The following is a 14956-nucleotide window of genomic DNA, read 5'->3' as shown; positions in this document are numbered from 1 at the left end:
AGATTTCTGTTCGGATTTGTTTGTTTGTTGACTTAGCAGTAGTAACAATAGTTCTGCTAGACTGGCTTCTGCAATTCTTTATCTCAGTGTAGATGCATTGTGTAAAACAAGTAGAAGAAATAAAATAGTAAACAACCTCTTTCAAGATCAGGTTCAGTTAAGTAGAAAAAAATAAAAGATATCTTCTGTAGTTTTCTGGCCTTGTAGTTTTATGATAACACAGCATCACACCACTCAAGAAACATGTGAATATGATAAATCCTTGTGTTTGTTATATTGGTTTAAATATACTATTGGTTCACAAAACCATATAGTTTGGTTCACATAAAACCATAAATAACAGTGATGCTCTCCAGTAAAATCTTAAGCTCTTAACCAGTTCATAAAGCATTATGAGGGTTCTGCAGAACAGACGGAGGCATTTGAACAACAGTTGATACAACAGGTGATTGGGTAGCCACATTAAAGTCAGTAGAGTCTTGTTTTCTTATTATCGATACAAAAAAAACCACCAAACATAGCGTAGACCAAATGAATGAAATTATTTTCCAGTACCTAAGGGGCACCTACAGGAAAGACAGGCCCGTTGTGACAGGACAAGGGGTAATGGTTTTAAAATAGAGGGAGGTAGATTTAGTTGATGCTCCATCCCTGTAAATATTCAAGGCCAGATTGGATGAGGCTCTGAGCAACCTGATCTAGTTGAAGATGTCCCTGCTCCTTGCAGGGGGGTTGGACTAGATGACCTTCAAAGGTCTCTTCCAACCGTAACGATTTTATGATTCTATGATTTTTAGTTTTATAATAAGAAAATATCCTAAATTAGATAATTACATTGTTTCAAAAAACATAAATTTCCATTTCTATGAATTATGCTTATAAGTAATATTCCATACTACTTCAGGGTATAGTAGAAGCCTATGCACTAAGTCTCAGCTTTAGCAAATAGTATTTAAGAATTAGAATTAATTCATACTGCCACCTACATAGTTAATTACTTGTATTAGAATATTACTTAATTGCCATTGAGTTTTTCAAGCTGTTAAATTGAAATCTTTTGAACTAGCTGTCAGCTAAAATAATTTTTAAACAATAATTTATACTAATTATTAATGAAGTTACACCAATGACATACAGACAATATGAATCACTCGAATAACTAAATGTGCATTTGGTTACTCTTGAATGTGTTTTATGTATTCAGTCATGAGCTTCAAACAATGATTTCATTTTTTTTTCTACAGAAGACTTTGGCTATATTTAAATTATATAAGAAGATTTCTTTATATATGGAAATGCTCATACTGTCTGTTTACAAAACATAAAAAATTGCAATCCTAATTTAATAATTGCTCATGTAGAGAAACAGATTGAGAGCATATTCTTTTTTTCAGCTTGTCATTTATATTCCCTAAATTTGACTGATGTATTCAATTATGCAAAAGTATCCCTTGCATATGTTAGGAAAAATAGATTTGAAAAGCTTAATTAACAATGGTTTGTTAATTAGATTTGCTGTGGTAATACTTTATATCTCCTTAGACTAGCTTGTGGTTTAGTTCAAGATATTCTAGTTTAGCATAGAAGTATAGTTCTCAAACTAAAATCAGGCTTTTGATCTTTAATTCTGGAAAATAAATAGTACATAATTATTAAAAATGTATCGATTGATCTGGACAATAAGTAGTATTATAAAGCAATTCGTTAGATATTTTATTACTTTATGTAAATACTACACCTATTAGTTTAAAAAAAACCTCAAACTTTTCTTCTGCACACCTACTGTGTAACAAATTATCCCTACTTTTTGGTTCTAAGTAAAACAATGAGCTGGAATATACATTAAGTAGATAGTGTGAGCTTATCCAGGAGAAAGACATGGAATTTTTCATTTTTATCTTTCCATAGTCTTCCAGTCAGTCATTGTAATATTTCAGTTATACCAGGTCTTTTCTTTAAGAACATCTTGCTAGGCCATTTTCATGTAAGTGTGGGAAAAAATACTGCCGTGTTCTGAAGAAGGATCACAGTTTCTTTTCAAAGAACACATAATTATGCAATTTTTTATTATTTATTAACACTAAGGTGTGCATTAAAGTGAAGTGTCTGAGATGTTTGAAAGTGTAGCAGTGTCTCAAATATTGTAAGGAAAATGTACTTTCACTTCCACCATGACAAAAAAAAAAAATAACAACAAAGTTTTCAGCTCTATTCTCTCTGGGTAGGAGTGTACTGTCGTAGTTCAGCCCCAACGGGGACCAGACTACGCAGTCTCTCTCTCACTCCCCCCACTCTCCGAGAGAATAGGAGGAGATTTGACAAACAAAAGAAAACCAGGAAAAAAAAAAACCAAACACGTGGGTTGAGATTGAACAAAAAGTAAATTTAACAGTAATGACACAAGAAAACAAGACAGTGATGGAACACAAATACAGTACAATAGCTCACAACAGATCTCCACATCCAGTCTCTTCCAACTAGGAGGGCCTCCCTTCAGCACCCTCCTCACTTATATACTGAGCATGATGTCAGATGGGATGGAATAGCCCTTTGGCTAATTTGGGTAAATTAACCCCAGCTGTTAGCTAATTAGTTAACTATCCCAGCCATAGGGGCTACCAGCTTCAGTTCTCCACCCAGCTCAGGTAAATATTAACTCTATCCTGGCCAGAACCAGGACATGTACTTCTAAGAAAATCTTTGTGTAGTGTTCTAACATTTGACCTACCACTGGCATGTTCATACAAAATAATAAGACACTTAACAGACTAAGTAGTCTGTTATCAAAGATAAATTTGAAATATGATGTAATTACTCCTTTTAAAACAAAATAACTAACCTCACTTCTCTCTTACTGATGGTGTATTCTTGGATATTTTGAAATGTTTCCTATTTAATTTTCCTAAAATGTAAAGGAGGCTTAGAATTTTCCATAGTAAATAAAAGTGTTCTATTGCCTAGATAATCACTCTGTTTCTGATTTTAGCTATAAATCTAGATACAATGTAAAATGGTACATACTGAATGAAATTTGTGTTGATGAACCCATAGGCAATTTATTAAATATGAAATATATTTAAATATGTCATTGTTTGATATTGCATATTTTGTATGTTACATCTATTGCGTTAAAATAGACAGCTGTTAGAGAGCAATGGCTAACAAATTAATTTCTCCCTTGCAACAATGATTTAGTGAATTTTTTTCACCAACATAAATGCTCCCTTTGCATTAATTTTAAAATTCTGTGGAGAATAAAATTACATTTTGAGAAAAAAACTTTCCCTTAGTTTAGATGAAATAAAAAACATCCAGTTTTAAAAGTTTTTGTCTGAGATATTTAAAATTCTTTTGATCCTTATAAAAAAATTCTTCAAAATAGTCTGTTAGCTTAAGAATACCTTGCAGATTGTATGAATGAGAAAGCATAAGAACACTAAAAACACCCACTACGTGGATCTTTGGGTTGCCAAATCAGAATTTATTCTAAGTAAGTAGTTATTTGTTTCTTATCAGTTTGGATCTGCCCTTGACCTGGGAATTTTCCTGATAAACTTTTCATTGGATATGACCTGTTTGCATTCAGTTTTTTTTTACATTTTGACCTTAATTTGTTTAGTCTTCTATATAGCACAGCTAAGGATAATTTAATGAGCACACTTTATTCATTACAAATTTATGCAATCATAATTTCCTTGTAAAAGTTTTGTAAAACTGTTTCTCATTTAAAAAAAAAAAAAGTTTATGATTTACGAAGGCCGGAAGCTTAAATAAAAATATCGGAAAACATCTAGTCCTAAAGAAATAATATCAGTGTACTGAGTGACCTGTAGCTTTAAACAGAACATTCTTGAATTTCACAGTAGATTCTCTTTTACATTTTGTAAGAAGATAATTACATTTTAACTTCAAGTGTTATCATAATATTACACTTGCTGGATTTTTTTCTGAATCCAAGCTTACAAAATATGCTAATTAAGATTTAAAATATTAGTAGTATGTTTAGAAAGCAATTAGGCAAATAAAATACAGTGTTTTATAAAGAAACAATGTGCTTAAATAAATATTCATAGTTAATCAACTTTATTTTAAATAAACTAACGGTAATTTACTTCTAAGGTAAATAACTTTCACAGACTGAAAATTAATTTTATATACAATTTTATAAAGTTTTGGTGATTATGTAGCATGGTATTGCAGTAGCATCTGAACATCATTAAGAACAGCCATTTTGGATCAATAAATGTTTGTATTTGGAGTTCAATATTGTATAGTGGCAGTAGCAGTTGCTTAGTAAAACAGTAGAAGACACCAGGATCCTATGGTGTGCTCCTCCCCCTTGTGTAGACTCCCAGCTTCTGTAGCTAGTGATTTAGGAACTTCTTGATCAAACATTTGCCTTAAAAATGTGTTAAATAGCTGTAAATAGATCTTTCTTTTGCTAGTTAGTCATTCTTCAAGAGTCATTCTTCAAGATACTCTGGAAAGTACTAAATGTGTTTGGTTTGGGGTTTTTTAAAATCCAAGCAGGTTGCGTCCATGAGTTCCCTGTTACCCACACAATCATGTATTCCTTAAAATAACCTTAACTGATGTGTCAGTCATAGCTTTCCTCTACAGAAGCCGTATCATCCCTTTCCTTGCATGCATTCCTATATAGACAAATTATCTTCCTTTTTACCATTTCAATAAATTCTCTGAAGTAATGAAGCATATCAGCCAGTGGCTTTCTCTTCACTTTGAAATAACTTCGTTCTTCGCTTTCCTCCCAAGTCCTGGTCATCAGTGGTGTGTGAGGATCTGTTTTACTCAAGATTCTACTTTCTGAGAGATGAAATCAGATACAATTGTGGGATCAATCTGTCCTAGGCTCCACCTCCACTGACAGTATGAACAAGAATATGTTGAGCTCGTTTTGATTATTCATAATGTAGTCATTGATCACTATTCCAGGATGGCACTATGTACTTTGATAGCATCACACATTTTCACATGCCTGTAGCCTTTATACTATGCTATAAAGACATCATCCTGGAGGTTCACAACACACATGACAACAGTGTATTACCGCAGATATTTTGAGCAGTAGGAACAGGAAAAAAAATATATCTTAGAACAGTGGAAAAGGGCCCAGCGGGAATTTTGTCCAAGTGCTACCCAACCTGAATGTTGCCCATTCACTCTAGAGGAGCCTTAGGTAGCATCGCTGTGCATTCATGGCCTGATGCCCTTGGATCAACTGGTTTTAGCACTATAGGCCTCCTGTAATATCCAGAATGGAAAGTCTCTCACTCTCACATCCCTCAACAATGCTTTTTCTAAAATACACATGGCATCTTATGTACCATTTTCCATGCCTTTGCTGTCATTTGCAAATTAATGATGGTGAAAATTACTATTTCCTGACTCTTAATCCCATTTTATTAGTGCTATGAAAGAACAAACTTTAAAGCAATTTTAGTGAAGAATATATCAACCAGTGCTAATTAAAAGCAAAGTGAGGATGAGCAGACAAATGATAGTTATTATGGAAAAGAAGTTTGGGTTGTTTCTTTTTTTTTTTTTTGGTGGTGGAAGATGCAGTTAATTCATGTTAAACATCTACACAGTAATTTTTAATTGCCAGTACAGTTACAATAGAAATTAGGCTTCAGGAGGCATTTAAAAATTAAGTGTACTGTTGTTGACATTTAGTCTACAACAGACAAGTACTTTAACACAACCGGTTCTCAATCATATCTTTATAACAAAGCAATTATTTAATTTATGCAGCTATCCAGTATCTGAATATGTTAGATGTTTGCAGTTGATGTACTTGATCAAATGATGCTCGTATGTAAGGCTATAGAGGAAAACCTCTGCCTGACATAAATGTGGCGGCACAGGTATAGACAATCGCACCTCAGTAGTACAAGTACCATTGAAAATAATAACGTATTGGAGAAAAAAACAAAACAGACAAGACAAGAAGCAGAGGTGCTCACAAGAAGAGATTTAAAATGGAGGGAAAAAGACCCACCTCAGGCTTAGTGATTGTTTTCTTGAAAAATCACTTCAAATTAGAAAGGGACAAGTATAATTTTTTCTTTTTTATTAATGAAGGCTGTTGACACTACCTTAGATATTATTAGTTTTCTCACTAGGTATTAAACAGAGTTTTAAAATCTATGCTCAATGCTCACAAGAAGGACTCAGGAAAGTAATGTTTATGATTAATATGATCCTATTAAGGATGTTAAAAGCCCTAGATGATAGACAGTCTGTAATCTGATACATTTGAGTTAAAATTTAAAGAACAGTGGCAAAATTGATACTGCTTAACACATGAAAAATGCCTGTGCATTTGTAGCCAACTAGATAGAAAAAATATTCAATTAGTATGTCAAACAAAGTGCAGTCATAAAAAAAAAACCTGCTGAAAAGTGATTAATAGAGTATTTGTTTACTGATAGTGAATAGAATTAATTTTTTAAATTGGATTTAACTGAAAAAAAAAAACAAAACAAAAAACCAACTAACAGATGTAACTGCAAAAAGCAGCCAAGTTTTGGAGTGCCTAAGTCCTCTTCTTCTAAAACAGTGAACAGAAGATAATAGAGATAATGCTTAAGTGTAGAACAGGGTAAGCAGAAAGTCAGGAATAGGAGGAATACTAATGATAAAAATATTGTCTGGTTTGGGTCTTTGATAATCCATGCATTGTTCATTTCAGTTTTCATCCTCTTTTTCTGAAGGACTGAGAACAGAAATGAAGTAGTTTGCTTTCTTGGAAACAAAAGTTTTCTATAGAAACCAGATATTTCTATCCTGTTATGTTTGCCTCTGTGGTTTGATTTTGTATGTGATAGTTCACTATTTCACCTGTGGCATTTCTTCTGTGTTTCTGAAGAAACAGAAGGTCCTTCCATGATACCTTGTTACAGTGATTTTTTTCTGCCTTCATTTCTCAGGCTGTACTTCAAAGTGTAGTGCACAAATATGTCTCAGATTTTTCAGGCAGAATAGATATGTGATGAAAATCTTTATTCTGTCACTTAACAGTAAAGACCTTGAAGTCTATGCTTTTTTTTAAAAAAAAAGACTTATGTAGGGAACACAGGACAGAACAAGAATCAGGATCATTCAGTGTGGAAGGGAACTCAGGAGCTGTGTAGTCTGACCTACTGCTGAAAGCAGGCTCAACACTGAGGTGAGACAAGGTCACTCAGGGCTTTATTCAGGCTGGTCTTGAAAAACTCCGAAGATGGAGACTGCACAACCTGTGTGAGCAACCTTCTTCAATGCCTGACTGGGGGAAAAAGCTTTTCCTTTTTTTCCTTATTTGGAAATCATTGTTTACAGTTAGAATCGATACACAAGAATAATTCTCTCCAAACATCTCTTTGATGTCCAAACAGCTCGTGTGGTCTCTTTCTTCTTCATAGATAGGCACTAGTATGACCTTTCATCTGTCCAGGTTGGCTGATCTGGCCAGTCCTAGCTCATGAGTTGGAGACATATGGAAACACATTGGAGTCCTTCCTTCCCCTGGCTCATGTTGTCCCACTCATTTTATAGGGGTATGTACCTGCGCATAGTCATGAATCATCCTGTCTTCCTCTAGACTACAACAAGATAAAGCTTATCTAGTACATGTGATTTATTACTGTATAACAGAGTCAAGCATAGGCTGTTGAATTACAGTGTGTACTTGCATAAGGCATAGAGTCAAACTTAGTCACCGAATCACCTTGGCCCATGATGGTACAAATGAACACTTTACATGGCCATCATTTACATGATATTGCTTTGGAAAAAATACATTTCCACTCTTATTTCCAGCTCATCTCTTACCTCATGTGGGCTCAGGCATTTACATAGTTACAAAGGAACTGCACCAGGAAGTGATATAGATAAAAACTCACTTTTTTTTTTTTTAAATTCCTGTGTTAGTCAGTAGGTAGCATAAGAGTTGAAGAGAACAGTGAGGCACATAGGGATGGTTCTTCAAGGAGCAGGACCACTTTATTGTCAAAATAAAGCCTGAACTGTTTTTCTCTCAGATACTGTAGATTGAATGGTAGTATCCGCGCAAGGATTTACTTTTTCTTTTAACCTTATGTGCAGAGACTTCATAGAGTTAGTTAATTTTCTTCATATTTTTCTACTGTATCCTTAATTTATTGTATTCCTGTGATGGTATGAGATATTTTATTCTGACTAAAGTGCACAATGTATTGTTGCAAAAATTAGTATATCCTGGTGGCATAGGCTGCAGAAGAAACATTTCTGAAGCTGTTCCTAATTTCTTACCTTTCCTATAATCGTGAGTACTGCAAAAGTAGTGAACATTTGAAGCCTTATCTGAAGATACATATTTTCATTATTCTGATGGTACTTTTAAATATGTATGAAGTTATTCTTATCTAGAGTCAAACAGATATCCACCAGTAGTTTTCAAATGAGCAGTTATGCATTGGATGGGCTTTTTACATATATTCTCCTCAACAGAGATAGGATTATATTATATTGTATTATTTCCCAAAGTCTTATCAATGTTCAGAAACAAATTGAAAAATCATTTTGATTAATCCTTATATGGTAGAAGAGTAGTCAGATTTTTCCACCATCCCTCTTGGGCAAAGGTTTACTGACTACTGTGTTTGTGCTTACACGGCCCCGTTTAACCCTCTTTGGATGGAGCAGCCCAGAGTGTTTCCAATATTGCTTATCTGCAACTGTGTTTTGTAGTAACCAGATAAATAACAGTCTAGACGTAGGGCACTTTACTCATGAATTTTTTAAAAGCGTGATCAGTAATAAAAACAAACAAATGCAAAAAAAAAAAAATCTGGAGTCTCTGGCTCTGCAGTTTCTGGTAAAAATAGAGATGGGAAGATGGATTGATAATTTAACAGGGAACACTTTCACTGTGCCTACTCCAGCAGAATACTGCATTTGTTTTGATGTTGTCATTTACTATTGTCTCAGGATGACAATTGCTGGAATAGGGAGGGAGACTGAGTACTCTTCTACACTGAAACATCAGTGACTGAACTGGCAAATCTCACAAGTAAGGCTGAAACAGTTGTATTTTATGCTGCATGAGTTGTATGGTGGGTGTTCTGGTTTTGTTGGGTAAGGGGGAGCCTAAGGTGGTAGCTTCTGTAGGAAACTGCTAGAAGTTGCTCCCCTTTGTTCAGTGGACTCGGACAGGCCTCGGGCAGACCTGCTGCTGGCCAAGGCCGAGCCAATTGGTAGCAGAATGTCCCAGGATAACGCCTCTGCAATAACATATATAAGTAGGGGAAAACAGGAAAAAGAGGAGGAGAAGATGTGAAGCAGCTGAGCGGGGGGCAGAGAGGGGGAGGCGTGAGCCTGGTGGACCTTGCAGGCCTCACCCTCTGGCCTCCCGCTGGACAGCTGACTGGGCCCAACTCGGCCCAGCACGGCTGCAAGAATTGGAGAGGAGATGAGAAGTGAATAAGGTATAAAAAGGATCCTGAGAGGAGTCTGCCAGCCTGTTGTGAGGAAAGGCTGCAGACGCCAAGGTCAGTGAAGAAGGAGGGGGAGGAGTAATGTGGCTCCTGGCCAAGATTCCCCTGCAGCCCGTGGTGAAGACCATGGAGCAGGTTGTCCCCCTGCAGCCCATGGAGGTCCACAGAGGGGCAGAGATCCACCTGCAGCCCGTGGAGGACCCCACGTTAGAGCAGGTGGAGGCCTGAAGGCGGCTGTGGCCCGTGGAGGGCCCGCTGGGACAGCTGTTCTAGAGGGACTGCACCCCGTGGAAGAGATGACCCACCCTGGAGCAGTTTCACAAAGGACTGTGGCCCGTGGGAGGGACCCCATGCTGGAGCAGGGGAGGAGTGCGAGGAGTTGTTCCCCCGACAATGACGCAGCGGCGTAAAACAATGTGTGATGAACTGACCGCAACCCCCATTCTCTTTTTTCCCCTGTGCCGCTCAGGGGGGGAGAAGGTAGTAGAGATAATGTTAAGCCTGGGAAGAGGGAGGGGTGTGGGGAGGTTATCTTGTTCCCTGTCTCATTCTCCTGCTAGTTTTAGAAATAAATGAATAGTTTCCCCCAAGTCGAGTCTGTTTTGCCCGTGACAGTAACTTTAAGGATTTCTCCCCATCCTTATCTCAAACCTCGAGCTGGTTTTTCTTATATCATCTCCCCCTATTTTCTCGGAGGGTGGGGAGAGCGAGAGAGAGACTGCGTAGTCTGGTCCTGATCAGGGCTGAACTACGACAGTGGGGGAAAGAGTATTACACATAAAGCAGAGGATAACATAAATCTAAAAACAAGACAGCAAAAAAAAAAACCCCACAAATAACCCACAGACCAAAACCTAAACCCAAAATGTGTAATTGTTTCATTTGTCATTCCAGAGTAATTAAAATGTCACACTTCCTTGTCATGTGTTCTGAGTCCCTGCCATGATTCCTGTTTACTTTTGTCAGCAAAGTAAGTGACAGGCTTATTCCTGCAGAAATAATCTGAAATCACTCTTGTTTCTAGGTTCTGGATGATCATTAGTATGTTTTGTACATTTGGTAAACTATATGCATTCAGAATTTCATCTTTTATGTCTCAGGCCATAACAGCCAAAAATATATATTTTTTTAATACATTAATGAAATGCTTTGCATTCATGAATAAATCCTGACAACAAGATAAAGCATTGCTTGTATGAGGCCTACAGACTCTTCAGAACTTCAGATGTTGCTGGTTCTTTTTGTCATTGTCCATCTGTTTTGCCTGTGAAAATCACTTCAGGTGATTTAGGATGCAAATTCACTTGTAAAATTAAACAGTAACTAAAATAAACATTCAGCATCCTATGAACCTGCTAGAGCAATTTATTTATTTTAAGAATTGACACAATGTCAAATCAGTGTCAGAGCAATTTTTAATATTTACATGCCATCCAATATGCAGGTGACCTGTCACAACCCATAGCTTTTGTTTATGACATAACAGTCAGTAAAAAAGAAAGCAAGTCATTCATGTATGCTTACTGTATGTTTATTTCTTCTACGTACAGTAGGTCATGCAAGTGAAAAAACAACTAAAATGCAGCAATCTAGAGCTTTGAAAATGAGCCTTGAATAAATGACTTCTTCTCCCCCCCACCTCAAAATTAAAAAAGCCTATTCAAATAATTGTGTCAATTTCAGTAAATATTTTTATCACATAAACTTTTAAACTGTTTTTAAAGTTAACAGCCTTAGGTGTTTCCAAATGAAATACAATGAATTTTCATTATTTTGAAACCCTGTGGGGAATTAATCTAAGTATATTTTAAAAATTTAAACATTTGAAAGTTAAATGCAATTTCCTTATGACCTAATTCCTGATCCATGTTAGTATTCTGATATTCTGTGTCAAGATAGATATAGTAACATAAGAAATAGTACAGAAAAGGGAAAATGTATGGAAACAGATATGGAAAAGCATTTATAGGGAGAGGAATGAAATAGGCTCATGCTTTTAAATCTTGAAAAGAAGTGAGAAAGGATATGAAGGATTCAGAAAATCAAGAATATTATATGTCAGGCAAATAAGGAACATTCTTCATTTCTTATAGTAAAATAAGTAGGGACACTCGATGATTTGTCAGGCAGAATATTTAAAACAGAAGGTAGAATTTTTCTATAGCATACATAATTACATTGTGGAAGTCATTGGTATGTGATGTTATAGATAGAAAAATTGTAAATAGATTGAAAAATGAATTGGAAATTAGTAAAAGGAAAATTTATCAAAGGGCATTAAACATCAAGGCCTGCTAGAGGGGCTCCATTCAAGAAGCCTGCAGTCCATAAAATTGCTGGAAATTGTGATGATGTATGAAGGGATGAATCTCATTCTGTATAATTACAGATTCTGACACTCCTGGTGAATTATCTATTACTGCTTATTGTCAGAAATAAAACATTAGTCTCAATGTGTTTCTGATGTAACACATTAGTTCATACATTCTTGGATACCATGAAGGATATAATGGATATTTTACAGGGTATTATAATTCCAGTTGTGCCAGTAAGAGATCTTTGCATGATTTATATAAAGCAAATAAATGATCATAACCAAGATGTATCAGAGGTAATAGTTTTGCATCTGTAAAACATTTTGGGGGCTGATGTCCAGAACTTTTTGGCTTATGTTATAAAAAAAGTCTGGCTTAATTTAAGCCTTGTGATAAGAAAACAAATCTGCGAAGTCCTTATTTAAGGCTTCAGCAAATACAGAATCTAATATTTCACTTGGCATTATCTAATATTTAATCATAACCAATGTTAAGATGCAAGCAATACTTTTAATATCGTTATTGTCTTGTTTCATTTTCCAGCCAATTAGGAGTTCTTATTGGACTTTACTTCCGTCTACTAAAAAAGCTCATTAAAGAAGATATTTATATATCTTGATTAAGTGAACACCTAGTCATCTTTCTTGGCTAAGTAGACTTTGTGTAAGATCCAGTAAGTAAGTTGCTGGAAACTTCACATCTCTCGATCAGCCTCTTCTGTACTCAGACTTGCAGCATTGGACTTGTATATTTGAATCAGCAGAAAAACTACCTACCACAGTACATATTCTCTCATCCTTGAACCATCTAATTCAAATTCGGATGTCTTGTGTGTCAATATATTGTACTGCCACACAACTTCTTTTCCCTATTATTTTTTATGTCTGCATGTTGTAAGTGAAGTTAAGGGTAAGGTGAAGGACTGTTGCAATGAGACTTAATTTCTGTTCAGTAGCTGACACCATGTCTTTCGAAAAAACCCACTCAACCTTGAATTCAAGCTTCCCAGTTTTTAACAAAATTTTTCAGCTCTGTATAACTTACATAATTTGAGATTAAATTTCAAAATGCAAGCATCTTTGCTTGTCTGTGTTTTGTTTGTTTGTTTGTTTCCAGAGAGTTAATTGTAATTAAAGGAAACTTCCTTAAAAATATGGAATTAAGGAAGGGCTACAGTGGTAAGTGCAATTAAAAGCAGAGTTCAGCTCCTGTGGAAATGAAATGAGAGATTATTATGACAGCAGCAAAGGCTAACAATCCTTAGAGTATTATTTTTTCATCCAGTTTTGAATTACAAATGAATCTATGAGCAAGAACTTCCACAAATCTGTGAATGGATTTAAAATATCTAGCTGAAAGTTATGTTTATACTGAAAATTTTGCTAAACATGAGACTATAGCTTTGCTAAATGTCCTGGAAATTATTTTCATTTCCATAGTCTATGCATTAGACATTTATACCTATACATTGGAATGCTGCCATTCCATTTGCTTTTGGTGACTTTGGACATAGAGTCCCCAAAACTGTGAAGTAGAGCAGCACACTGTATTATTCTATTCTAGAAAGAGGCAATACACAGAAATAAACCTTGAATCCCCAAACTTGTGATTTCAGTGATGTCTTGTTCTTTAAAAACTAGTGCAACGAATTAAATTAATGCTTGATCTATTTAGCATGACTGTTCCTCTTACCTTTCGTGAAGCTTGTTACTGATGCAGGAAAAAGATAAAAATGAACCTGGTGGTTGCAATTGGCTAGTTCAGTTTACACAGCAACATTAATAATCTATTATTTTTCTGTTATTAGGTCTGAATTTTTGCAAACTTTCCAACTCAGATATCTCAGAATAGCAAAGGCTGTCACTATGCTCAGATAAATCTATCATCATTACAACTAATATAATTTAAAGGCTTTATATAATAAGCTAATAGGTAGTAAACCCTGATACAAGATATTTTAAAGCTAACGCATTTGGCTTTTTACTGCATAATTTAGATTATATCCCTTTCCAGCCAAATGTCATGCACAAAGATAAAATTATTTGGTGAAATAGAACAGAAAATTTGGCAGTCATTGATTTACATGGTAAAGTAAATAAAAATTATTTTTCTAAGGAGTGTTTCCATACAATCTGGTGTAGTCTGGAAAACATACGTAATGAGCTGGCGTTAAATGAGGCACTAGATTTTCCCAGAGTGTGAAATATTTCATTCCTATAACACAGAATATAGATAAATTTTAGTAGATTTATTCTTGCTCTTTAGCAAAGCTTTTATAAGTATTAGTCAATATATTAAACATTTACATTAATTTTGTTATAAGTAAATATATTAATAAACACTGTGTCCTGTATAAAAGCCAGCATTCTTTAGTGGGCCTATTTTTCTCTGTTTTTTGAAGAGAGAGGGAGGCAAAGAGATGAGAGTTAAAAACAAATTATGTTTTCTTATAGCACAACAAAAATCTTATCTTTACATTTTAAGAGACAAACATTCATTTTAAATATGTATATTTTTAACAGCTGTAAATTGAAGACTTTTGAATCCAGGGAGTTTTATAAATAACACAGATTGGTCTAGTAAAATCAATTTTAAATATTCCCAATTACTAATCACTTTTTGTTATTTTACATGGTATTAATTATCCACAATAAAAAATATACTATGAGATTTGTACTGAAGAAAATGTTATATGTTCTTCTTAGTTCATAATTTCTTGTTGTACTGGTTTTTTTCAGATGTTTATAGCTCTTTATATCTTCTGTATGGCCTCTGTAAACAGTGTGATATTTTCTGTTGGACAAATTAAACTACAAATGTTCAACTCGGAGGCATGGTTCCAAAGAATAGAGAGGTTAAAATGCTGTGACATGGATCACTTTTTCAGTCTGATTTACTGGAAACAGCAAGTGGCTAGCAGTCATATCTGTGCAGTGCTGTTCCTGAAGTGTATGCTCATCTCTGAGAGCAGCATTTAGTTTTTGAAAGATAATAATTATATAAATTGTGATTTCACACACACTTGTGTATGAAGAATTGACATAGGTAAAATATTTTTTACATATAAACATACTTATATTTCAAATTAAGAAATAAAAATTTCTCTTGTGACATTTCTTGTAAGATTTGTCACACAAGTTGAATTTTTATAATATTTTTTTTAAA

General features: G+C 34.9%; 1 protein-coding gene across 4 annotated transcripts in view; it reads left to right on the top strand.

Moving 5' to 3' along the window:
• The window catches only part of CSMD3 (CUB and Sushi multiple domains 3), a 743929-nt gene that overhangs the window by 202255 nt on the left and 526718 nt on the right, over positions 1-14956 (top strand). The window lies entirely within an intron of this gene.

The sequence above is a fragment of the Chlamydotis macqueenii genome, chromosome 2, assembly GCF_036417535.1.
Source record: "Chlamydotis macqueenii isolate bChlMac1 chromosome 2, bChlMac1.mat, whole genome shotgun sequence".
Taxonomy (NCBI): Eukaryota; Metazoa; Chordata; class Aves; order Otidiformes; family Otididae; genus Chlamydotis; species Chlamydotis macqueenii.
Note: the sequence above shows the minus strand (reverse complement) of the source record. Positions and strands in the feature narration are given on the sequence as shown.